General features: G+C 35.9%; 1 protein-coding gene and 1 long non-coding RNA gene across 3 annotated transcripts in view; one reads left to right on the top strand and one right to left on the bottom strand.

The window, feature by feature from the left end:
- The window catches only part of LOC136043045 (uncharacterized), a 135,113-nt gene that overhangs the window by 49,850 nt on the left and 58,149 nt on the right, over window positions 1-27,114 (bottom strand). The window lies entirely within an intron of this gene.
- LOC136043060 (uncharacterized) overlaps window positions 1-27,114 on the top strand; it is a 52,651-nt gene that overhangs the window by 11,187 nt on the left and 14,350 nt on the right. For both annotated transcript variants that reach the window (XR_010621541.1, XR_010621542.1), the window contains exon 2: window positions 24,579-24,667. This is a non-coding gene — a long non-coding RNA (uncharacterized LOC136043060). The remainder of the gene's footprint in view (window positions 1-24,578; window positions 24,668-27,114) is intronic.

A 27,114-nucleotide genomic window follows, 5' to 3' on the forward strand; every position in this document is an offset into this window, starting at 1 on the left:
ACATGTAGTAAACTATAAGTAAAATGGTTATTGGGAAGTGTACAGACATTTTCAGGGGGGTTTTTATGGTTGGGGGGAGTTGAGGGGAGGGTGTTACGTGGAAGGATCTTTCCACGGAGTAATTTGTCATGGGGAAAGAGAATTTCCATGAAGGGGGCGCAGAATTTTCTAGTACTATTGAAAACGAAAAACAATGAAAAAATAAATATGAAAATTTTTTTTCAACTGAAAGTAAGGAGCAGTATTAAAACTTGACACGAATAGAAATTATTATGCGTATGAGGAGTTTGTCTCCTTCTGAATACCTCGCTCTTTACGCTAATTATTTCTAGTAATATTAACCATTCTACGGTCTTTGTGATTCAGGGGTCATTCTTAAAGAATAGGGACAAAAAAGCTTTAGTGTAAGGAGCGACGTATTAAGGAGGGGGCGAACCCCTCATATACGTAATAACAATATGCGAATATAGAAGTTCGTCACGTAAGTTATGTTAAGTTCGTTACGTACGTTAAGTTCTAGTTGCCTTTTTAATTAACAAAAAAATAAAATAAGATAATAATATGCAAATTTCGTTTTAATTATTCATGTGCGGAGAGCCAAAAAAACATACATTAATTCAAAACCGTACAGAAAAAAAACAAGTTTTTTGAACTGAAAGTAAGGAGCGACATTAAAACTTTAAACGAACAGAAATTACTCCGTATATGAAAGGCGCTGTTTCCTCCTCAACGCCCCGCTCTTTACGCTAAAGTTTTCTACTGTTTTAAAAAGTAAAATTCAGAGAAAGAGTCAAACTTTAGCTGAAAGAGCGGGGCGTTGAGAAGTGAACAGCCCCTTCCATATACGGAGTAATTTCTGTTCTTTGTAAGTTTTAATGTCGCTTCTTACTTTCTGTTAAAAAAACGTTTTTTTTATTTAATACAAAAAAGGCAAGCCGTGCGTTATTGTAAAAGCCTGTGGGCTCAGTGTAAAAACGACCAAAGTCCTGATTCAATGCAAAACGAACTAATTCTTGATTCGGTCCAAAAACGAGGTAATTTTGTCTCGCTGTAATTCTCTACCCTAAACAAAAAAAATCCCCCTGAAAACGTCTGTACACTTCAAAGTAACCATTACTATATGTAAACAGAGGTCAAAGTTTGTAACTTGCAGCGCCTCCCACGGGGACTGCGGGGGAGTAAGTCGTCCCTACAGACATAGTTATTAGGTTTTTCGACTATGGTGAATAAAATGGCTATCTCAGAATTTTGATCCGGTGACTTTTGAGAAAAAATGAGCGTGGGAGGGGCCTAGGTGCCCCCCAATTTTTCGGTCACTTAAAAAGGGCACTAGAACTTTTAATTTCCGTTAGAATGAGCCCTCTTGCGACATTCTAGGACCACTCAGTCGATACGATCACCCCTGGGAAAAAACAACAAAAAAACAAATAAACACGCATTCGTGATCTGTCTTCTGTCAAAAAATGCGAAATTCCACATTTTTGTAGAAAGGAGCTTGAAACTTCTACAATAAGGTTATCTGATACGCTGAATCTGATGGTGTGATTTTCTTTGAGATTGTATAACTTTTAGGGGGTGTTTCCCGCTATTTTCTAAAATGAGGAAAATTTTCTCAGGCTCGTAACTTTTGATAGGTATAACTGATCTTGATGAAACCTGTATATTTAAAATCAGCATTAAAATGCGATTCTTTTGATTTAACTATTGGTATCAAAATTCCATTTTTTAGGGTTTCGGTTACTATCGAGCCGGGTCGCTCCTTACTACAGTTCGTTACCACGAACTGTTTGATGAGGCAAGTCCTGTTCGGTGTAAAAACGAGGTTATAATTCGATACAAAAGTTATCTAATTTGGTAGAGTATTAGAATGACCTAAGTCCTAATATATCTAAAAAAAAAAAAACCTAAGACCTATAACAGGGAATAACCAAGTCATGTCCAAAAGGTAGAAATTCAACTACGAGTTGCGAAAACAAACTATTCTGATTCGCTACAAAATTAATTGCAAAAACCCTTCAACTACTGATAAAGTTAAAAACAAACTAAATCAAAACTTAATGAAAAAACAAGCCAAGCCCAAGCTGCAGAATTGCTGAGGCTTTGTGCAAAAAAGAACAAAATCTTAAATTGGTGCAAAAACGAGCTGACCCATGATTCGGTGAAAAAATGAGGTTACTCCTGAATCAGTGTAAAAGGGAAAATAAGACTGATTAACTTATTTTCATTGATAACGAGCTGGGTCAGCTTTTGGCACTGGAACCAGTTAAGGCTTAACCCATCGTAAAAGTCCAAGCAGGGTAGTCTTGGTGAAACAGAACAAATCTTTTTTGTATCTTTTTGTATCTTTTCTTTTATTTTTTCTTTTCTTTGTATCTTTTTTGGATTGATTTTTAAAGAAACATTTCAGAAAAGAAATTCTTAAAATAAAAGTAAAGAGCCGTATTATACTCAACAATATTGTAATTGGGATTTTGTTCAATTTGAAGTCAGGTTTTGTGAAAGTTTGTTAATTTTAACAATGAGTTAAAATTCTGATTCAATACTATTTAACCGATATAATACATGGAAGAATCCCTCTTTTCTAATGTCCTAAATGTAACATATACATTAAAAAGGAATAGGAGAATGAATGTATATCAAAGACATTCCTCAGTTTTCTTTATTTTGACTTATTAAACTTCTTTGTTTCTGACTTTGACGTGAGCGTTTGCTAGTTGTGGTGTGGGAAAAATATCATTCTGACGACCTGGATGAATATAACGTTCTATCATTGAGTTTGAAATTCTTCTTAACATTTTTCGGCATTCAAGTTTAAGATCTTATCTGTTTTTTTTTATTTCTTTATTTTCATGTCTTTTAATTTATTTGAACATCCCTCACATTATTCCCTGAGTTTCGACTTAACACTATCCGTTCTTGAGATATTGTAGATGCATGTTTTTGACAACTGCAATGTCCCTCAATCAATTTCAACATTTCCCTCAACATTTTCTGAAAGTTTGAACTTGATTCCTTTAAAAGTTCATAAGGTATTAGAGGCAGACTATTAACAAGCTAGAGGCATATATCACCTTTTGATATAGTTAAACACCCCTCCTTGACATTACCTGAAGGTTTCAATTAAATACCAATAGCAGATCTTGAGATACTACAAAAATGCCATACTCACAACCTGTATGCATATGTGTTTTTTTCAATTTTTTTTTTTATTTGTTTAGTTCCAATCAGTCCTAATCAGCATTTCTTGGAAGTTTCAATTTAATAATCGTATTTATTTTTGAGATGTTGTAGCTTCGTCCGTTAACAAAGGGTATGCAGTATTTCAAGCTCTTTAAATTCAACATTTCCTTTGACATTTTATGAAGTTTTTAGCTTAATAAACTTCCATAACTGGTCTTGAAATTTGTTCAAAATATGCCGTTTTGGCAACCTGGATGCATGTAGTGTGATTTGATTGAAGGGCTTTTCCAACTTATCAATCAGAGATAGGAGTGCAGAACATCTAAAAAGGACAAACGGGGGCTAGCAGCCTTCCATTTACCCTTCAACACCCCCTAGACATACCCTGAAATTTTCATCATAATATCCTAAGCCATTCCTGAGATTTTGCTGATGAACCCTTTTGACCAGCATGAACATAGTGTGTTTTGGTTTTGTTCAATATCGCCTTCAACATTTCCTGAAAGTAGTTATAAGTAAAGGTAGACACAATCCCGTGTAGCTGCAGTTAAAGTTGTAAGTAGTCTCTGCTCATGGTCGTAGTCGCAGTCGTAGGTGGTCGTAGTTGGTTACAAATACTCAAAATCACAAGTAATCGTATTCACATTCTTAAAAAGTTATAGTCACAGTCAAAAGTAGTCACAGTCAAAGCATTCACAGTTGTAGTTGCAGAATAGTAGCAGTGGCCCTGAATGTTTCAAGTTAATACCCTTAGCAATTCTAAAAACATTGTAGATACGCCATTTAGACAGCCTGAATACACACAGAGTGTTTTGACTTAGTTCGACATATCCATCACCGCTTTCTTGAGTTTCACCCTCACAATCTTAGCCTGTTCGACAAAATCCATGATCAAGCGTGATCAGATGTTTTTGACCATTTTGAAGAAAATGGAATTTTTCAAAATCCTTATCAGCCTTGAGAGGGGAGGGAGACATCTAAAAAGGCAAGGGGAGAGGAGTATGGCTGCCATCCTTTCACTTCTCAGCTTCCCCTCGAAATCTCTGAACGTTTTCACTTAACACCCTCAGTTGCTCCTTAGATATTGCTGATACGCCCTTTTAGCAACCCCAAAACACATTTATTGTTTAGATTTCTTCATTATTTCCCACCCCCTAAATTTCCAAAAGTAGTCGCAGGTAGAAGTAGTCGCATTCACAAGTAGTTGCAGTCGCAGTCGTACGTAGTCATTGTTTCAGTTGAAGAAGTAAAAGCAGTAGCAGTGAGCCTGAAAATTTTAAGTTCATTCCCTTAGCCATTCCTGAAGCGTTGCAGGTATGCCTTTTTGGTAACCTGGATGCTCATGATCAGATGTTTTTGACCATTTTGAAGAAAATGGAATTTTTCAAAATCCTTATCAGCCTTGAGAGGGGAGGGAGACATCTAAAAAGGCAAGGGGAGATGAGTATGGCTGCCATCCTTTCACTTCTCAGCTTCCCCTCGAAATCTCTGAACGTTTCCACTTAATACCCTCAGTTGCTCCTTAGATATTGCTGATACGCCCTTTTAGCAACCCCAAAACACATTTATTGTTTAGATTTCTTCATTATTTCCCACCCCCTAAATTTCCAAAAGTAGTCGCAGGTAGAAGTAGTCGCATTCACAAGTAGTTGCAGTCGCAGTCGTACGTAGTCATTGTTTCAGTTGAAGAAGTAAAAGCAGTAGCAGTGAGCCTGAAAATTTTAAGTTCATTCCCTTAGCCATTCCTGAAACGTTGCAGGTAGGCCTTTTTGGTAACCTGGATGCTCATAATGGTTTTTGGTTAAGGCCGGACGGTTAGTATTGGGCAATATCTTAAATAAACAATAAATCGGTATACCGATATTTTTACTTTCGATATTCGATAATCGATATATCGATTTCGATATTTCTGATTAAGTTTTTGCTCAGATTAACAGTAGGGTTTGGCAAAATTCAATAGCAAAATTTGCATTTAAAGATTATTTTACACACCTTTTTCCAAATTTTTAATAAAATAAATAAACTTCCATTGCATGAATGAACATTACGAAAACCCTGATTTGAAATTACTCGGGCTCAGGATAAAGAAAAATAAACAACTAGCTATTTTTGGCTATTAAATTAGAAACATTTCGATATTTTTCCCTGAGATTTGGTTCAGCCTTTTAGTGATTAAATAAAAAGATCAATTAAATAAAAAAAAATCATTAAAAATTAGAAAAATGAGGTCGGAAAAATTCGAAAAAATGAGGTATTTTTAACTTACGAACGGGTGACTGGATCTTAATGAAATTTGATATTTAGAATAATCTCGTGTCTCAAAGCTCTTATTTTAAATCCCAACTGGATCCGGTGAGACCAGGGGGGGGGGTTGGAGGGGGAAACCAGAAATCTTGAAAAACGTTTAGAGTGGAGAGATCGGGATGAAACTTCGTCGGAAGAATGATCACAAGCCCAAGATACGTGATTGACATAACCGTACATGATCTGCTCTCTTTAGGGAAGTAGGAGGGGGGGGGGGTATTAATTCGGAAAAGTTAGAAAAAATCGGGTATTTTATAATTTACGAACGGGTGGTCAGATCTTAATGAAATTTGATATTTAGAAGGACCTCGTGTCCCTGCCAGATAAGCTAGGACGATCAAAGTTGGCCGGCGTATCAGGGACAAAGCCAGTGTAAATTAGGAATAGTCAACTCCCCTATTCGACCATCGGGGGGGGGGAGTGGAGGTACGGTTAATCCAGAAAAATTAGAAAAAATTAGGTATTTTTAACTTACGAACGGATGATCGAATGTTAATGAAATTTAATATTTAGAAGAAACATGTGTCTCAGAGCTTTTATTTTAAATCCCAATAGGATCCGGTGAGATTAGGGGTAGTTGGAGTAGGAAACCGGAAATCTTGGAAAACGCTTAGAGTGAAAAAATCGGGATGAAACTTGGTGGAAGAATGGGCAAAAGTCTTAGATACGTGATTGACATAACCGGACCAGATCCGCTCTCTTTGGGGAAGTTGGAGAGGGGGGGGGTTTGATTCGGAAAAATTACAAAAAAGGAGGTGTTTTTAATTTACGAACGGGTGATAAGGTCTTAATAAAATTTAATATTTAGAAGGACCTCGTGTCACTTTCAGATAAGCCTGGACGATGGAAGCTTACGAACATGTTTACGAACGGGTGGTCAGATCTTAATGAAATTTGATTTTTAGAAGAACCTCGTTTCTCAGAGCTCTTATTGTAAATCCCGACCGGATCCTGTGACATTCTGAGGAGTTGGAGGGGGAAACTGGAAATCTTGGAAAACTCTTAGAGTGGAGAGATTGGGATGAAACTTGGTGGGAGGAATAAGCAAATGTCCTATATACGTTATTGACGTAACCAGACTGGAGTCTTCTCTCTTTCGAGGAGTTGGGGGGGGGGACATGTTAGACATATTAATTCGGACATATTAGAAAAATGAGGTATTTTCAACTTACGAACGGGAGATCGAATGTCAATTAAATTTGACATTTAGTAGAATCTCGTGTCTTAGAGCTCTTATTTTAAATCCCGCCCAGATCTGGTGACATTGGAAGGAGTTGGAGGGGAAAACCGGAAATATTGAAAAACGCTTAGAGTGGAGAGATCGGGATGAAACTTGGGGGGAAGACTTAGCACAAGTCCTAGATATGTGATTGACATAACAGGAATGCATCCGCTCTCCTTGGGGGAGTTGGAGGGGGGGATTTCCAGTGCTTTGGTGAGCTCGGTGCTTCTGGACGTGCTAGGACGATGCAAATCGGTAGGCGTGTTTTGGACCTGCATAAATTGACTTGATAACAGTCGTTTGCTCGATTCGAATATCTGGGGCGGGGGGATGGAGGGAGGGAAAATCGTGAAAATTGAGGTATGCTTATCTTACGAATGGGTGATCGGATCTTAATTAAAGTTGATATATAGAAAGATCAAATGTCTAAGATTCTTCATTTTCAATTCGGATCGGATCTGGGGATATAGGGGGTGGCTGGGGGAAACGAAAAATCTTAGAAATTGGAAATTTTGGAAAACGCTCAGAGTGGAGAGATCGGGATGAAACTTGATGGGTAGGATAAGCACAGGTTGTAGATACGTGATTGACATAACAGGACTGAATCCGCTCTCTTTGAGGGATTTGGGGGGATTTCTAGTGCTTTGGCAAGTAAAAAAAACACAAGTTATAGATATGTGATTGACATGTGCAGACCAGATCCGATCTCTTCCAGGGAGTTGGAGGGATTTCTAGTTCTTCGGGGAGTTTGGTGCTTCTTGACGTGTTTGGACGATGAAATCGATAACTCTAGTACCGAGTCTAATTTTAGGTTCCAACTTCTTCACAAGTGCCATATGAGCTCTTGGCTCTTGTTTTCAACTGAAAGTAAGGAGCAACATTAAAACTTAAAAGAACAGACATTTTCCCGCATATAAGAGGATAGCCCCTCCCCAATACCTCGCTCTTCATGCCAAATTTCGTTTTTGTATTGTAAAAACCTCCTGTCTCTAATTAAACGGCTCTTGTGTTTCAAAAGTTGTTCTTAAATAATTGGAAAAAAAAGGTTAAAATTGGTGGAAAGAACAAAGTATTGAGGAAGAAGATCCACCCTCATACACGGGGTAATTTCTGTTCGTTTTAATGTTACTCCTTACTTTAGTTGAAAAAAATAGTATTTTTTGTTTAATTTCTGATCGTTTTTCTAATAATGCCAGAAAATACACCTTTTCTCTCCATGAAAAATCTACTCAAGAAACTTTTTCTTAGAAAGTTTCTCCCGCGTAAGATCCGCCTTCCCCAGAAAATTCCATCCCCGCTATAAATTTCTTCATAAAAAAAAATCTTTTGTGATAGTTCTTTACGGAAAGTTATTTTTAACCTACGTTCGTTTGATAAAAAAACTTGTTTTTCTTTTAATTTTATTTGGTTTTTCAAATAATGCCAGAAATCCTCCCTCCGTGGAAAATGTTCTCCCCACCCAATGTCCCAATGGATGGTTTCTCATGTATAAAATTTCTCCATGGAGAATTTCTCGTGCGGGAAATTACCAACCCGACGAAATTATCCCCCAAAACAACTTTAAATCTATTGAAAATTTTACCTGGGTTATTTCCCCGGAATATCTTCAAATATAAAATTGAATTCCCCTGTTTACGTTTTCCCTTTAAAAGTTCGTCACTGGAAACTTGTCTCCTCATGGAAAACCTTCCCATTGGAAAGTGCCTCGCAGAAAATTCCCCCCACAGATATTTCCCCCTTTAGAATATTTCCCCTACTGAAAAATCATTCGCCCCAATAATGTCTGTTTGCTTTCCAAAAACAAATACTATATGAAAACATAGGACAAATTTCACAACTCACAACCCTTTCCCAAAAGATTTGCAGGGCCTTGTCATCACAAGAGACTTGTCCTTTCAAATATACTGATCAAAATATCCATCTCAAAATTTTGATCATATGATTTTGGAAAAAAAGGAGCGTGGGAGGGAGGGAAAATCTAGTTGCCCTTCGATTGTTTTGATCACAAAATGAGGAGCTAGAACTGTAATTTCCGTTTGAGCAAGTCCTCTCCTGATCGTATAAGATAAGTAGTTCGATACCATCATCCTGGCAAAAAAAAAGAAGAAAGAAGAAACAACAGATCTAATAAACACACATCCATCATCTATTTTATGGCAAAATTTACAAAAATTTCACAGTTATGCACATGGAAGCTAGAAACCCTTGCAGTATGGTTTTCAGATATGCCGAATCTGATGGTGTGATATTTATTTAGATGCTTTGAGTTTTTAGGGGTGTTCCCACTCTGTCTAATAACAAAATCTATAAAATTTTCACACGAATTTTCTCAGGTTCATAACTTTTGATGGGTATAAGAAAACTTGATGAATTTTATATATCTGGAGTCGACATAAAAGGGCAATTCGTTTGATGTATCTATTGTTATCAAAATGCCGTGTTTTAAAGTTTCTGTTGTTATTATGCCAAGTTGCTCCTTGCGTACATTTTGTTACCACAAACTATTTGATTAACTGATGAGGCTTTGAATCCACTTTCAGAGAGGAAATTGGTGGCGGGCAGGGACTCTAATTTTATGACAAGATCGTATAGATATTTCTGAAACCCATATTACGAGAGTTCCACGACTTGAGTGGTTCGTATTTTAGGATATCAAGACCCCCAAAAAAACAAATGGAGAGTTGGGCTAACTGCAGCTGCTGACGAAGCTTGATTTGCGTTGACTACTGAAACTCTGTCATGTGCTCCCCAAAAACAGGCTCGATTCTGTAGTGGCTGAATCACAAGGACTGTGACGGCACTTGCATCTGTGATGATCATCGACGGCACTTTCAACTTGGTGAAGATCATCTTAGATAATACACAATTTCAAGAAACGTGAATTGAGATATGTGGCAATCGTGTCATGAGTAAGATCGTGACCTGACCTGGTGTGTGATCTGAACAAGGCCAATAAGCTTAGAAGATAGTTATGTAGCCATGACTTTTGGAGGTTCTCAGCAACATCTGAGAGTCCGCCCACACTAAATGTAGTTTGAGAACAGGCATTTGTCAACTTATTGACACAGCTGTGCATGATGTGTATCAGCATTAATGAGTCAGTGGATTGAATGCATTATTCTTCATCTCGGCCATTAGCAAAACAATTTTCTTTGTTGGATGTTGTCTGCTGGAAATAACAAGCCGAAATAACATCGCAGTGAGATTCCGACATTCGATATCGATTTTTGGTGCGATATACCGATATCAATATCTAATATTGCCCAACATTATGGACAGTACGATTACCAAAAATTAGCTATGCACAAGAGAATCTATTGTAAAAACATGGAGGTGATATCCTTTGGTGAATGCAAACGGGTTTATCCTTTGGTGAATGCAAGTAAAGGCGTCCCTTTACTTCACTCAGCAAAATTTGAATAGTAGGGTTTTCAGTTGTTACCTTGTTTTTAAAAGACAAAATCACAAAAAAAAGGTAAAAAGTGGAAACATATGAAGAATTTTGTTCCACTTTCAGCATCAGCCTTTAGTCAAGCTGACGAAGGAGTAAATTAGAAAAAAATCAATTAAACAAAAGACGCGAGGATAATTGATAAAACATTGACAGGAATGCATACTCTTATTTTGGGTATTATTTATAAAATTATATATGTAATATATAATTTATAATAATTATATTGTAAAATTATATATGTAAAATTTATATGTATAAAAATTATTTAACTGGATATTCGAACACATATACAGTGTTCATTATCAGCAATAAAACTGATGATGAACACTGTATATGTGTTCGAAATATCCAGTTAAATAATTTTTATATATATTCACTGTCAATTGAAAGGTTTCATCCCTATTTTGAACTGTTTTACTTTCGTCATAGAAATTGCTAAGGGTTTCCACTTGGCACTTTCAGGCCCCCTACTACTGCTACTTCTACAAGAGCACTTCTACTTCTGCTACTTGACTACAACTACTTGCGACTTTGACCAATCCTGATTGTGACTGCTTTCAAGTAATTTTGAAGGGTCAACACCTATGCATATCATTTGAATGCGGGTTGTTATAAATGTTTATCAGCAATAGCTTTGTATCAGCCGAGAGCATTAGGTTGAAACTTTCAGGGCTTGTTAAAAGGGGTATTTGAAAGTGATTGAGATGAAGGGGGTAACAACCCTCCTTGTTCTTTTAAACACTCTGCTCCTGGTGCACATTGATCAAAATTTTGAAAATACCAGTCTTTTGAAGATAGTTAAAAAATCAACTGTCTACTAGCCATACTACTAAAATCGGAGCACAACATTTACTGGGGTTAGTAGCCAAAATTTTTTGGAGGCTTGATTTTTCCGTAGGAATCCACTTAGTCAAGAAATTTATGAATTCCACGGTGGTAGGTTTTCTCCCCAGAAAATTCTCCCAGAACATTTTCCCTTGCAGAAAATACCCCTGTGAGAATTTTCAGGAGGGGGGGGGACGTCAGATCCCAAATTTCACCCTCTATCTAATTGGAGGGATAAAATTTAAGTCTCAATTTTTTTTTCATCCCAAATACTTTAGTCGTTTGAAATGGTTATGCTATTTTGACAACCTAGACACACATTTTCATACGATTACCCTCTGACCCTTCTTTTAAGTCAAAAGTCAGGGCCAATTCTCCCTCCCTCGAAACATCCACCGATAATCTCAAATTAATCCTGATTCCGATTTGTTCCTGAGATAATGGAGATATGCTTTTTTTAATAAACTGGGTACACAAGACTTCTTTTAGTCTACTTTGCTTCTCGACCAGGAATTGATTTTTAGATCACCAGACCTAATGGCCTTTGATTTAAGTACCTATTTAACAGTAAATACAATAGAAGTACTAAATAGGCTTGTAGAACAGAAATGTTCAAGTGAACATGAGAAAAAAAATCTGAGCCCTCTCCCTATCCTCTGTACCCTCCCTGCAAGTAATAGATTGGGTTCATTTGACAGCCCTTACACTTCTTCAAAGTTCGAGCTTGCTGATTAAAGAAAATACAGAGATATTGCAGACACTCTATTTTGATAGCTTTGTAACATAAAACGTCTTGTGACTTGGTTTAAAACTCAGATGTGGTCAGGTTCTAATTGCCAAAGGAACTTAGAGCGTAAGATTTTTAAATTACCAGAGACACGACATTTTAAAGTGATCCCACATTCAATATTTAAAGTTTCCCTACCCCTCCCACTTCTTTCTTTACCTTTAATTTTTGATTCCACTCTCCAAACGGTTCTAGGGATCCTGAAAATTTAATGTTTGATGCCCAGGAAAAAACGAACAGCAAAACAGCTCTCAACTCTTTCTGTAAAAAACAGCTCTCAACTTTGATGTGTTTTATAAAATTATTAAAAATGTAATTCGAGTCCATTTTATTTGATTATAAAAGGTTAATAGAACCAGGAAAGGGCAGAGCTTCTTACTTTCTTTCTTAGTCCGAGAACCAACTTTAAAAAAGCAACGAAAGGTGGAACAAGAACAAGAAGGTATTGAAAAGAGATTTGATTCCCACCTACGTCTTCTTATAGCAACACAATGACAAAAAGTTAAGGCATTCTTAACAGTGAAAGCAGCTCAACTTTGACCAAATTAATTTAGAAACGTGGTCCAGTTAATAGTCCAGTCTCAGCTTTTCCTCATGTTTGTGATGGACCTTTCAATAAAGAGACTTGGTTCCTTTGGACTAACGGGACAAAATTTGGAACAGAATCATGAGAATTTTCAGACATCATTAAAACACTTTTCAGCTTGTGTTTTTCACAAGTTTTCCAACACCCTTTCCCCACAGGTGACTTTAGAGGGAAGAGGGATTAGGGGGCGTTTTCTCCGAACGCAGAAATCCTAGGGGCGCAAATCTGAAATAAATAGTCTAACATTTTAAATCATTTCATAGTTTTTGCCATTTTGTCCTTATTGAAATAAAGTAGACGTCGCAGTTGGCAGTAAGTTACTCACTTACTATTATACTTATATAACAACATTTCATACTTACTGTAAGTGTAAGCAAATTGAATAGGCTAGAACCGCCTAAAGGTTAGCCCTAAAGGTTCTTTCCCCTAAAGGTTAGCCCCGGCCAATTGACTATCCGGATGCGGACCACCTCTTGCCCCATCAACAAAGATGGTGGAGCTACGCCCCTGACTATAAATCAAAACCTATGGTGTTTGAAAGATTTATACTAAAAAATGAGTTAAGTAATATTTGTAAATTATTGACTACTAGAACCTTTTGGCTCTTTAGAAAAAAGGGTACATTGACCATCCAGCGTGAATTTCTTACAAAATCCTATTCTAAATTGCGACCAGCAGCTATAACATCAAGTCTTATTGGTTATTTACAGTTTAATCTTGGAGAGTTGTTTCACTCACTTCGATTAAGTGTTTTTGAAGTCGTGGTCTTCTAAGCTTTTTGTAATATTTACTCTTTTCCCCCTGTGCTTCTGCATGGTAACCAAACCAAGTCCTCTTTTAGTGCTTTCTTAACCATGTTTTACAAAGTACTTTTGAAACCCTGACTAGGCCAAGTTCTTCATTAATTGCATGCTGCTCTCGTATTTCTAAATAATCAATCGTAACCTAATTTGACAGAACACTCCGATTGAAGTAATATATTGAGACATTCACATTCAGCGTTAATTTAGCTGAATGAAGACATTCAGCGTTAATTTAGCGTTTATTACCTGAAGGGTCGTTATACCCCTACTCAAATATATAACCGCTGAGGAGTTTCCAATATAACAGTGATGATAACAACTTGTAGCAGAAAAAAATAAATTGATGAAAAACATTTTTTAAGCTAATTAGAAAAAAAAACTTAAAAGTCAATTTGTCGTTTTGAAAAATCTCTACAAGTCTTTGTTAAAGTTGCTAAGCTTGTATGCTATATTTTCTTGGACAAGTTGAAATGGAATTTGCATGAAAACGCTTAATTCAGAAAGCCAAATAAAAAAAAGGTAGCAAACAAAGATTATAGTGCTAGATCGGGGCAATAGATAAAACCAAAATCAATGCCCTTATACGTTAGTTGTTGTCAGATATGCTGACAATTTTTAACATGGAAGAGATAGCCGTGAGGTTTTCTATACCATTTCCCCTTAGGTCTAAAATACACGAGACAGTCCTAAAAGTTTTATATTATTGCACTTATCCTTTTTGGACATACCCAGGATCGAACCTTCCTCCATTATGAACCCTGTATGTAAACGACGGGCAAATTGCATAATTCACTATCTTGGTCCCAGGGGCTGTGGGGGCTATGGCAATTTTGGAGGCATTGTAACTATGAACTTAAGACTATTTTGAGCGGCTATTGATCAGATGTCTGTGGAGGGGGGGTCGGCTACACTCTAATAGCTTCTGACTGTAGAATGGCCGTTGAAGTTTTAGTATTCAAGTGAATGAGTTACCACTGAAGTTTATACGACCAGCTCTTCCGTAGAAAGTTGCTCTGAGATAAAGGAATAATACATCGAAGCCTATAGGCAATGCTTATGGTTCTTCACTATAGGCAATGCTAAAGCATTGAGTCGGACTGAAATGGCGCTTGTATTTTCTGTATCTGCAATTTTATAACCAAAGCGATAAATTATTGCGATGTTGTCACTTCACTGCCAACTTTACTCCACGAGAGTGGGCAAGCCCCAACTTCCTTAAGCTAGAACCACTAATTAAAATATGTGGCACCTTGTTTGAGCTGGAATCATAAGAGGATTTCAAATATGTACAATTTCAAGGTCCAGTTGCACCTTGCCCAGGGTCCAGTTGCGCCAGGGTCCAGTTGGGTCTGACAGGGTCCAGTCAGACCCATATTGGTCTTTTTGCCCCTCCAACACCATCTTTTCAGAGAAGAAGGTATTTTTTTGAAGGATTGGCTTAAAACCTACAAGGCAAGTAAATACTGTAATTTACTGAAAACAATCCTTATTTCAAGCTGAATATTTCAATTTCTCATAATATTTAGCAAAAATAAATAAACAAAAGCAGCCCTAATAAAGATTCTTGAAAGTAACACCAACAAATGGATGTTCTGTTCTATTTCTATTCCTGATATCTATTCCTTAAAACCTTGATAATTTTGGATTTTATAAAGTTAAAAAAGTGGAAACGTTTAAAATACAATTTTGTAAATCAATTTTGTCAATCAGTAAATTTTCAATTATGTTCTGTTCTTCAGAAAGGAGGGGGGAGGTAATCAGCCCTAATCGTCTTGGATTCTGCTTTTTTTAGTATGATTCGATTATTTATCGCAATTTCCGTTAGTGTTGCGTTTTATTTGGTTATTGATAGTGTTCTGTGGTTGTTTTAACCTTGGAAAATCATTTGACTTTGTTTTTGCTGATTTTTCGTTTAATGCAGCTCTAAATTTTTTTAAAAAGCTTATTTTGTGAAAAAGCTTTTAAAATTAATTTCTGTTTGTTTTTTGTTGACATAGTCTTTTTCACTGGAAAAGAAAATAATATTTCAAATCATTTCCTTTTTTTCTATGAGGCACCATTTCTTGGTTTACTATTTATATGTTGGAGAAAATTTTTCAACAATTCTAATAACATACGTCCTTTCAAAAAGCTGGACGCACATAACATGGTTTAATTTAATTTTACATCTTTTCAAGTTTTTTTGAAAAAACAAAACCTAATACGATTTACAAATCTATACTATTTTGACAACCTTGATGAATTTACACCATTTTGATTTTGTTCAATTGTAAGTGCAGAAGTGGTAAAAGTGATAGCCCTGAAAGTTTCAACTTAATACCCTCAGTCGTTCTTTAGATACTTTGGACGTCTTATGGGCAACCAGTATTCACATAGAGCCTATTGATTTAGTTTTAAAGTGACATAAACTTTCCATGAACGTTTTTACTTTACATCCTATTGTGTTTAAACCTCTAGGGCAGTGGTTCTCAACCTTTTTTTTACCCATGGACCCCTTTTCTCTTCTTTTTATCTTGGTGGACCCCTTCATAGCTATTGGACATAAGAACAATTTTCTATTCTTCACTAAAATAAATTTTAAGGTTTTAATTATCAAAGAAATAGTATACGATTAAGCTTTATTTTTAAATGAAAACTAATTTAATACAAATAAAATATTATACTATAATATAATAATAATTATTGTTATTATTATTATTATTGTGATAATAACTACAATATTACATTGTTTCTTCCATGGGCAAGCAACTCAAAATCATGGAGAGTAGAGCTCCTCAGGTAGTTTAATTCACTCCAACCTTATTTTTGTAAACTGAATACAAAAAGGAGTTGAAATTAAGTGTGGGATTAAAAAAAGAAGGAAAAGGCATGTTTTTCAATGAGATCCCTGTGGTTGATGCTTCACGACGAGTCTCTTTATATTTGGATCTATCGATGTTAATGATAGTCGAAGATCGCCCCTTTTCACAATGTCAAGTCTATTGCGAGCTTTTGATAACATTTGAGGAACACTACTAAATCCCGCTTCAACAAGATAAGATAGGAAAAGCAATAACGTAGAACTGCGCTTTATCCCAGAGCAAAAGGTACTTTGTAGCAACGTCGGTTGTTTTCCATATATTGTACTTTTCAATAAAGTTGAAAACGTTATTTCATCACTTTGTAATTCGATAAGGGGCTCTTGCAAAAACAATTCTATTTCGGCAGCATTAACTTCGAAAGAAATTTAAATCTAAATCGGTATATCCATCCCGAGTAGGTCGCTAAACCAAGTTTGCATATCTTCATGTATATTTCCCGAATATTCACCATATAATACAAGATTTTCATCTTGCAAATCGCTACTAACACAGGCCAAACAAGGAAACTGTTCAAATGCACGACGCCTGATATTATTCTTATACAGCTGTAGTTTTCTTAGAAAATCAGCAATAGCACTTTTACTAGATATCAGATCTTTCCTTGGAGATGTTTATTAAGTGTATTAAGTTTTTCAAATATATCTGATAAGTAAAAGATATCATTTTTATTTGCAGGCAGTTTCGCTCCAAGTTGTGTTTCAGCAAGAAAGGAAACAATAGAATCCCAAAGTGCAATGAAAGGCTTAAGACAATTCCCCTTTGATAGCCATCTCACCTCTGTATGCAATACAAGCCACTCAAACTCTTCTCCATTCTGCTTACAGAATTCACGGAAAAGGCGGTCTTGGAGAGAATTTGATTTAGTATGGTTTACTACTTTAATTACAACAGAAATGGAAATCATGCGGACGTGCACTCATTTTCTTTGTAACTAAGTGTTGACGGTGTATCACACAGCGAATACAATATACTTCTAGGACTGTTTTTTTTTTTATGTTCAATAAAACCTTTGTATCTGCCTGTCATAAATGGTGTTATTAATTAATAATTGGTGTATGGTGTAATATTAATAATGTCATAGATGGTGTTATGAATTATATTTTTAAGTGGGACATTGTTTCCTTGAAATAAGTAGCAACTTCATTAAAAATTGTTTCACCTTGTGTGTCTGTCGTAAGACCTCTAGCAAAAAGCATTTCAATCTTTTGGTCCTTCATTGTTAAACCTAACATATGCTAATAAAAGGGGCCTCATTATCTCTTAAAGTTGATTCATCAAGTTGAAGGGCAAACTGTTTCACTTGCAAATGAGCTATTAATTGTTTTTCTACATCCTCTACCATTTCATCAATGCGTCGTGACACAGAAGAGTTGCTTAAAGGGATGGAATTAGTAATTTCAATTGCATTTTGTTTCACAACTGATGAAATTATAGCAGAAACTGCGGGTAGAATTACTGTTTTACCAATATTATGGGGTTTTCCGGCCTTAACAATTATTTTGCTTATTTCATATGATGCCAGGAAACATTCATTTCCTAAGATATGTTGAAAGATTGTATTTGCTCTTGCCGCTGACCAGGGGGTAATAGATAAGTCGTTGCAGATCTATGGTTAGGTACCGGGCATTGGGAAGGAAATATCTGTTTAAAAATAAAGACTAAAGCTCACCGCCTACTTCATGAGAGAAGTTAAAAGATTTTCACCTTCGCTTGTTCTTGCCACTGACTGATGGGTGGAAACATAAGTCAAAAGAAAGTAAAAAAAAAAATAATGAAAGAATTATTAATATATATTTTTCAGAATAATTTAAAATACAGTAGAAATTGAATTTTTAAAATAAAGAGCGTTCTGAGTTGGTTTTCTTCATGGACCCCCAAAATATCATTGTGGACCCCCAATTTGTTGTGTTTTGCCTGTGGACCCCCAGGAATATTACATGGACCCCTAGGGGTCCATGTGGACCCCGGTTGAGAACCACTGCTCTAGGGTAAACCCTACACCCTTTAAACATTGGCAGAAGTAATAGTGGAAGAGCAGAAGTAGTATTAGTGATAGCAGTACTAGAATTAGTAGTAAGCACTAATGGTGTTCATATTTAATCGGTTTAACCTAGCACAACGTCCCCTTCGCATACCCAGATCGTTTCTACTAAATGCTTTAAGCCGTCTCTGAGATATTTCTGATACATTCTGTTAATAACCTGAATGCATATAATGTGGTTTGATTTGGCACAACATTTCGCTCAACAGTTCCTGAAAGTTCTACATTAATATCATCAGCCGCAATAACATTAGCACTAAAACAGTAGTTGTAGTACTACTACTACTAATGGCAGTAGTACGCACATTTGGAATTTTTATTAGCTCAGCATACCCCTCAGAGCGCCCTGAAAGTTATAACTTAATGCTCTAAGCTGTTTTTGATATAACATTGATGTGGCCATTTAAAAATCCTGCATACGTACAGCGTGTTTCTGTTTAATTTAATATACCCCCGAAATTTTCTGAAAATATATCCTTGATATCCTTAACAATAATACTAGTCTTAGTAGTAGTACTACTAATATTAGAAGTAGTATACATATAATACCTTGTAGTTGGTTCGACATCCCCCTTAACATGCTCTTGAAATATTATAAGTTGCGGCCTTTTAATAATCTGCATCCACATAGCATGTTTCAACATAGTTCATTATCCTTTTTAACATTCCTTGAAGATTCAATGTAATACCCTTAGGTTCAGTTGTACTACTATTAGTCGTCCTAGTAGTTTTTTATAGCAGTAGTAGTCGTAATAGCAGTAGCAGTTGTAGCAACAGCTGTAGTAACAGTAGTTAGTACTACTGTCCGAATTTGTAGTAGTATGCACATTTTGCCTGGTTCAATGTCCACCTTAACCTGTTCTGAAAGTCTAAACTGAATACCGTAGACTATTCCTGGGTTACTGCTGATGCGCCCTTTTTAAAATCTGTTTTTTCAGAGTGTGTTTTTATTTAGTTCGAGATCCTCCTGAACATTCTCTGAATGTTTCAACTTCCTACCCTTAGCCTCAGTAGTAGTAGCCGTAGCAATAATAGTAATATGTACCAGAAGTAGCAGCTTTTTTAGTAGTATAAGCATACTCAGAGTGCATGTTGGTTAGTTCAACGTCCTTTTCAACACACCCTGAAAGTTTCAACTTAATACTCGAAGCTATTCCTCAGAAATTGTTCTTGTATCCTTTTGTCAACCTGAATACTAAGAGTTTGTTCTTATTTACTTCAAAAATCCCCGAAATGTTCCCTGAAAACTCCACCTAATATTCGTAACCTCAGTAGAGGTAGTAACTATTATTGTAGTAATAGCGGTAACATAGGCAAAATGTCTTTTGATTAGCTGAACATCCTCCTCAACATGCACTTGGTCAATCGATCATCTCCCTCATCTTTCCTTTAAAATTTCAACCTAATACTCTCAGTCATGTCTGAGTTTCCCCCTTTTTCAAATCTGTTTGCTCAAAACATGTTTTGATTTACTTTGACACTCCTCTTAGCATTCTCTGAAAGTTTCACTTGAAGGCACTTGGTCTTTTTGAACACAATAGCTGAAATAAGCCCAATTTCCGAATAAAAAATACTATATGCAAAGAATGGGCAAATTACATAACTTACAGCAATTGCTCTGAGGGAATTGGGGGGCTAACATTCTCAACGTTCCAAGAGACGAGAGTTACTTAAACTTTCAACTCTGCTGAACAAATGGCTATTTCAAAATTCTGATTTGATGTGTTAGGAGAATTAATAGAATTGGGAAGATGATTGTTAGCCCTCCAATCACTTTTGACTCTTAAAAATGACACTACCAACTAAACTTCCAATCGAATGAACTCCATTAATATTTACTATGAAAGTGCTCCGATTCCTATGGTACTGCTTGTAATGATACTCTTATATAAGCAGAGTAATGATACTCTATTATACTCTTTTGAAAAACTGCATAAATATAGCTTTTTTTGTTTAATAAAAAAACCCCAAACCGTTCCTAAGAGTTTGACCTTAATATCCATAGTCTCATTATTTAAAGGAATCGCAGTATTAGTACTAGCAGTATACACTTTGTGCTAGTTGGTAAGTTCAAAATCCACCACAAAATACCCTGACAGTTTCAACTGAATAATGTAAGCTGACAATCTACAATCTAATGGTTTGTTTTGATTTACTTCAACATCCACCTAAACATTCTTGAAAGCTTCAACTTACTACCCTTAGCTTCAGTAGTAGCAATACTTGTAATTTGCTATATTTTTTAAAATATACAATACTTGTAATAGTTTTTTCAACGTCTCCCTCAACACAAGACGAAAGTTTTAGCTTAATGCCATAAACTCGAGGTATTGCTTATGCGTCCTCGATACAACCTTTATGCGTATAGTTTATTTTGATTTAATTTACGATTGTTTCAACACCCCCCTTTTAAGTTTCACTTAATTACCCTTAACCTTAGTAGCAATAGTAGTAGTACCAGCAGTAATAGTGGTTTAAGCGGAATTAACAGTATTAGGCTTAGCTTTATTAGCAGTAGTAGAGGTACTAGCATTAGTAATACTAGTAGTAGCTGTAATAGCAATAGAAGTAGTAGTAGTTGAACTATTAGTAGTAGAATGAAAATATTGCCTTAAGGCTATTTTAACATCCCCACAACAAACCTTGTAAGTTTCAATTTCACATAACAAAGCATTCATAAGATATTGCTGATACGCCCTTTTGACAACCTGCTTGGAGACGGCTTGTTGTGATTTAGTTCAAATTCCCTCAATATAAACTAAATTAAGCGCAATATGAACATACAGGCTATCAAAGGCCAAAGCCTGAAAATTTTACCTTCATACCTTTAGCCATAGTTGTAATATGAGTCACAGTAGTAGTAGTAGGCGTAGTAGTTGTACTAGTATTAGGGTTGGTAGTATTATTAACAGTAATAGCAGTAGTACTAGTAGCAGCAGCAGCAGTATTAAAAATTTGCCTTTTGGTCAGTTGAGCTCCCCCCTTATAAAGCCCTGGAATTTTCAAGTTATTAAATTAGCCGATGCTATAATATTTCCAAAATGCCTTTTTGATAACTTGTATGTTCATATCGAGTTTTAATTTAGTTTAAATTCTCTCTCAGTAATTCCTACAATGTTCATCATATCACTCTTAGCGCTAGTAGTAATTGCAATAGAAATAGTTGTAGTAGTAGCAGTACTAGTAGTTGTAGTAGTAATAGTAGTAGCACTAGTAGCACTATTAGTGGTAGTAGTAGGAGGAGCAATAGCAGTATTGTATTAGTAGTAATAGTAACAGTAGTAGAAACAGTATTAATAGCAGTAGTAATATGCACATGTTGTCTTTTGTTCAATTAAATATCACCCTTTCGATGTCCTGGCAGTTCCAGCTCAATACGGCAAGCCGTTCCAGAGCAACCATTGATACTCCTTTTTTGACAATCTGTATCCCCATAGTATGTTCTGACTTAGTTCGACTTTCCCTTTAATATTTTCTCAGCTTTTCACTTTAATACCCTCAGCCTTTGTAGTACTCACTATAGAGGCTGAATTGGTAGTAATTGTAGTAGTAGCAGTAGTAGTTGTACTGATAGTAATGTGCAAATATTGCATTTTGGTCCATTGATTACTTCCCTCATCATTTTCTGAAAGTTCCAAATTGCACTTACGCAAATTACACTCAGTCCTTCCTGAGTTACGCCCTCTTGGCAGCTCGTATGCTTATATCATGTTTTGACTTAGTTCAACACTTTTCAACACTCCCCTCTTGACACTCACAACACAACACCCCCAGAACACTACCAAGGGCTTCGGAGGGGATCGATATCCCCAGAAACATAGCTTCTGGACCTTTCAACTAAACTAAGCAAAAATGTGTATCTCAAAATTGTATATTTTTAGGAAATGTATGAACATAGGAGGGGGATTGGTTGCCCTTGAATCACTTTTGGCTTTTTAAAAAGGCACTACTTTAAATTTCCAATCGAATTACCTCCCTCCGAAGTCTCAACAACAACTCTTTCTGTGCGAAGGGCCTTGGAAAGAAAAAATACAATGTTCCTACATAGCTCATTATTTAGTTAGTGCTATTACTCTGCCTATGATGTGAAAAAAGCAATTTGGAATATTATCAAACAGTTAAAAAACTGAAATTGCATAGTTATTTGTCTTATCAATGCTTCTTTACTTTGAAAAAGTGCACCAAGTATCCTTTCTCACATCCCTGAGTCAGGGAATAGGTTTTTGTAAAAAATTTCAATGGTACTCTATCCTATTGTCTTAGTGGGTTTCGTTGTATTGTTCTTTAAATGGTTAAATTGTATCAAAATCATACACTACCCCATCTTTAAATATTTTAGTGAATAAATGTTAAGCATTTATATGTGTCTCTTACTGATTTGAAAGTTACATATGCTACAATTACAACACTTTCTTAACTCATGGAGTATTCCATGAGTGTTTATGTATCCACAGATACATAATTAATCCATTGCTATGGCCTCAATGAGTCCAACAGATTCATAATTTATTCCATCACCACAGCCTCAACAGGACCAATAGATACAGCCTGAGCCCTAAAGAATACCTATAATACAGACGATACATGCAACCAGATTGCCTTTATCAAACAGTTCGTGGTAACGTACTGTAGTAAGGAGCGACCCGGCTCAATAGTAACCAAAACTCTAAAAAATGGAATTTTGATACCAATAGCTACATCAAAAGAATCGCATTTTAATGCTGGTTTTAAATATATAAGTTTCATCAAGTTTAGTCTTACCCATCAAAAGTTAAGAGCCTGAGAAAATTTGCGTTATTTTAGAAAATAGGGGGAAACGCCCCCTAAAAGTCATAGAATCTTAACGAAAATCACACCATCAGATTCAGCGTATCAGAGAACCCTACTGTAGAAGTTTCGAGCTCCTATCTACAAAAATGTGGAATTTTGCATTTTTTGCCAGAAGGCAGATCACGGATGCGTGTTTATTTGTTTTTTTGTTTTGTTTTTTTTTTTCCCCAGGGGTGATCGTATCGACCCAGTTGTCCTAGAATGTTGCAAAAGGGCTCATTCTAACGGAAATGAAAAGTTCTAGTGCCTTTTTTAAGTGACCAAAAAAATTGGAGGGCACCTAGGCCCCCTCCCACGCTAATTATTTTCCCAAAGTCAACGGATCAAAATTCTGAGATAGCCATTTTATTCAACGTAGTCGAAAAACCTTATAACTATGTCTTTGGGGACGACTTACTCCCCCACAGTCCCCGGGGGAGGGGCAACAAGTTACAAACTTTGACCTGTGCTTACATATAGTAATGGTTATTGGGAAGTATACAGGCGTTTTCAGGAGGATTTTTTTGGTTTTTGGGAGGGGTTGAGAAGAGGGGGATATGCTGGGGGAACTTTCCTTCGAGAATTTGTAATGGGAGAAGAAAATTTCCATGAAGTGAGAGCAGGATTTACTAGCATTATTTTAAAAAAAAACAATTAAAAAATAAAAGTGAAAAAGCTTTTTCAGCTGGAAGTAAGGAACAGCAATAAAACATAAAACAAACAGAAATTATTACCCATATGAGGGGCTCACCTCCTTCTAATACCTCGCCCTTTACGCTAAAGTATTTTCGGTAATTTCAACTACTTATTCTACGGCTTTTGTGATTCAGGGGGTCATTCTTAATGAATTGGGATTTAAGCTTTAGTGTAAAGAGCGAGGTACTGACGATGGGGCGAATCCCCTCATATATGTAATAAAAACATGAGAATACAAAAGTTCTTTACCTAAGCTAATTTATAAGTTACGTAAATCTTTTACCAATAAAAAGATTCGTAAAAAATTAAAAGTTCTAGTTGCCTTTTTAATTAACCAAAAAATCAGGGGGCAACTAGGCTTCGTCCCCCGCTCTTTTTTCTCAAAATGATTCGATCAAAATTATGAGAAAGCCATTAAGCCAAAAAAAAATATACAAATTTCGTTTTGATTATTCCTCTGCGGAGAGCCAAAATCAAAACATGCATTGATTCAAAAACGTTCAGAAATTAAATAAAAAAAACAAGTTTTTTCAACTGAAAGTAAGGAGTGACATCAAAACTTAAAACGCACAGAAATTACTTCGTATATGAAAGAGGCTGCTTCCTCATCAACGCCCCGCTCTTTACGCTAAAGTTTTTTACTGTTTTAGAAAGAAGAATTGAGAGAAAGAGTCAAACTTTAGCGTAAAGAGCGGGGCGTTGATGAGGAAGCAGCCTCTTTCATATACGAAGTAATTTCTGTGCGTTTTAAGTTTTGATGTCACTCCTTACTTTCAGTTGAAAAAACTTGTTTTTTTTATTTAATTCTAACAGATTCAAAATTAGCCTATATTTTAACAGGTACAAAATTAGCATATCACAGACGGTGCATACATGCTGTATTGCACCGTCTGTATATATGCCTATATTCAAACAGGAACAAAATTTTTATATTCAAGTTATACAGCTTAAGAGGAGAGTGGCAAAGAATTTTGAAATACACGTTCTAATGACACGATTTTTTTTTGCAGAAAGGGTCTTAAGAATGGGAGACTTTTATAAGCATTGAAATTGAAGTTAATATAAGACAAATAAACGAATTCAATATATCCCTTAAGATGTAAGTATTTTCGAATTTTTATTTCATGGTTAATGGGGAAAGAATGGGCCCATCATAGTTTCTTCTATTATGATAATGTATTTATAAGCTCTTTTTAGTTACTGAAATTCATATCAAACAGTTCGTGGTAACGAACTGTAGTAAGGAGCGACCCGGCTCAATAGTAACCAAAACTCTAAAAAATGGAATTTTGATACCAATAGCTATATCAAAAGAATCGCATTTCAATGCTGGTTTTAAATATATAAGTTTCATCAAGTTTAGTCTTACCCATCAAAAGTTACGAGCCTGAGAAAATTTGCGTTATTTTAGAAAATAGGGGGAAACGCCCCCTAAAAGTCATAGAATCTTAACGAAAATCACGCCATCAGATTCAGCGTATCAGAGAACCCTACTGTAGAAGTTTCGAGCTCCTATCTACAAAAATGTGGAATTTTGCATTTTTTGCCAGAAGGCAGATCACGGATGCGTGTTTATTTGTTTTTTTTTGTTTTTTTTTTTTTTTTTTCCCAGGGGTGATCGTATCGACCTAGTTGTCCTAGAATGTTGCAAGAGGGCTCATTCTAACGGAAATGAAAAGTTCTAGTGCCCTTTTTAAGTGACCAAAAAAATTGGAGGGCACCTAGGCCCCCTCCCACGCTAATTATTTTCCCAAAGTCAACGGATCAAAATTCTGAGATAGCCATTTTATTCAGCGTAGTCGAAAAACCTTATAACTATGTCTTTGGGGACGACTTACTCCCCCACAGTCCCCGTGGGAGGGGCAACAAGTTACAAACTTTGACCTGTGCTTACATATAGTAATGGTTATTGGGAAGTATACAGGCGTTTTCAGGAGGATTTTTTTGGTTTGGGGGAGGGGTTGAGAAGAGGGGGATATGCTGGGGGAACTTTCCTTCGAGAATTTGTAATGGGAGAAGAAAATTTCCATGAAGGGAGAGCAGGATTTACTAGCATTATTTAAAAAAAAAAAAACAATTAAAAAATAAAAGTGAAAAAGCTTTTTCAGCTGGAAGTAAGGAACAGCAATACAACTTAAAACAAACAGAAATTATTACCCATATGAGGGGCTCACCTCCTTCTAATACCTCGCTCTTTACCCTAAAGTATTTTCGGCAATTTCAACTACTTATTCTACGGCTTTTGTGATTCAGGGGGTCATTCTTAATGAATTGGGATAAAATTTAAGCTTTAGTGTAAAGAGCGAGGTACTGACGATGGGGCGAATCCCCTCATATATGTAATAAAAACATGAGAATACAAAAGTTCTTTACGTAAGCTAATTTATAAGTTACGTAAATCTTTTACCAATAAAAAGATTCGTAAAAAATTAAAAGTTCTAGTTGCCTTTTTAATTAACCAAAAAATCGGAGGGCAACTAGGCTTCGCCCCCCCTCTTTTTTTCTCAAAATCATTCGATCAAAATTATGAGAAAGCCATTTAGCCCCCCCAAAAAAAATATGCAAATTTCGTTTTGATTATTCCTCTGCGGAGAGCCAAAATCAAAACATGCATTGATTCAAAAACGTTCAGAAATTAAATAAAAAAAACGAGTTTTTTTAACTGAAAGTAAGGAGCGACATTAAAACTTAAAACGCACAGAAATTACTTCGTATATGAAAGAGGCTGCTTCCTCATCAACGCCCCGCTCTTTACGCTAAAGTTTTTTACTGTTTTAGAAAGAAGAATTGAGAGAAAGAGTCAAACTTTAGCGTAAAGAGCGGGGCGTTGATGAGGAAGCAGCCTCTTTCATATACGAAGTAATTTCTGTGCGTTTTAAGTTTTAATGTCGCTCCTTACTTTCAGTTAAAAAAACTCGTTTTTTTTATTTAATAATCTAAAAGATTCATAAGACTTACCTTTAGTTTCTCCTTTAAGAAGAACAAAAAATCCTCTTTTTCACATCACAAAATTAATATATATAAAAGTCATTAGTACAAGCGTATTCCACTAAACCGAAGTTGAAAGTATGGCTTAGATGAAAAATGTAGTTTACTTTTTAACTGTTATCATAAATGACCCATCAGAGAGGGGTAGCATATAAGATGCACTGATAGAGCCCCGTGGGACTCTGGTATACTGATGAAAATAAATCTTATATGCAGTTATGGAGACTTTGGTATTAGTAGCGAATGTCAAATTTAAAAAGACAAAATACATGACTAAGAAATCACCAAAAAAGGGAGGGGGTTTTCGGGGTACTAGAAACGGACCGACCCCCTTTTTTATTCGTTACTAACTGTATTTCGAATGAAGTCTTAAGCATCATTCGCCAGGCTAGAATTATAAGAGTTTTCTAATAGTGTACTCCGAAAACGAAGTCCTTTTCTGGATAAAATCAAAAGAGGGCTATGTACAGTGACGTTATTTATTTCTCCAGACCTTGCGTAGATATCCTTTTTCTTCTATGAGATCCTAAGCTACTTATCATTTATGCATGGTTAAGT

This window comes from Artemia franciscana, unplaced genomic scaffold, assembly GCF_032884065.1.
Source record: "Artemia franciscana unplaced genomic scaffold, ASM3288406v1 Scaffold_289, whole genome shotgun sequence".
NCBI classification, from domain to species: Eukaryota; Metazoa; Arthropoda; class Branchiopoda; order Anostraca; family Artemiidae; genus Artemia; species Artemia franciscana.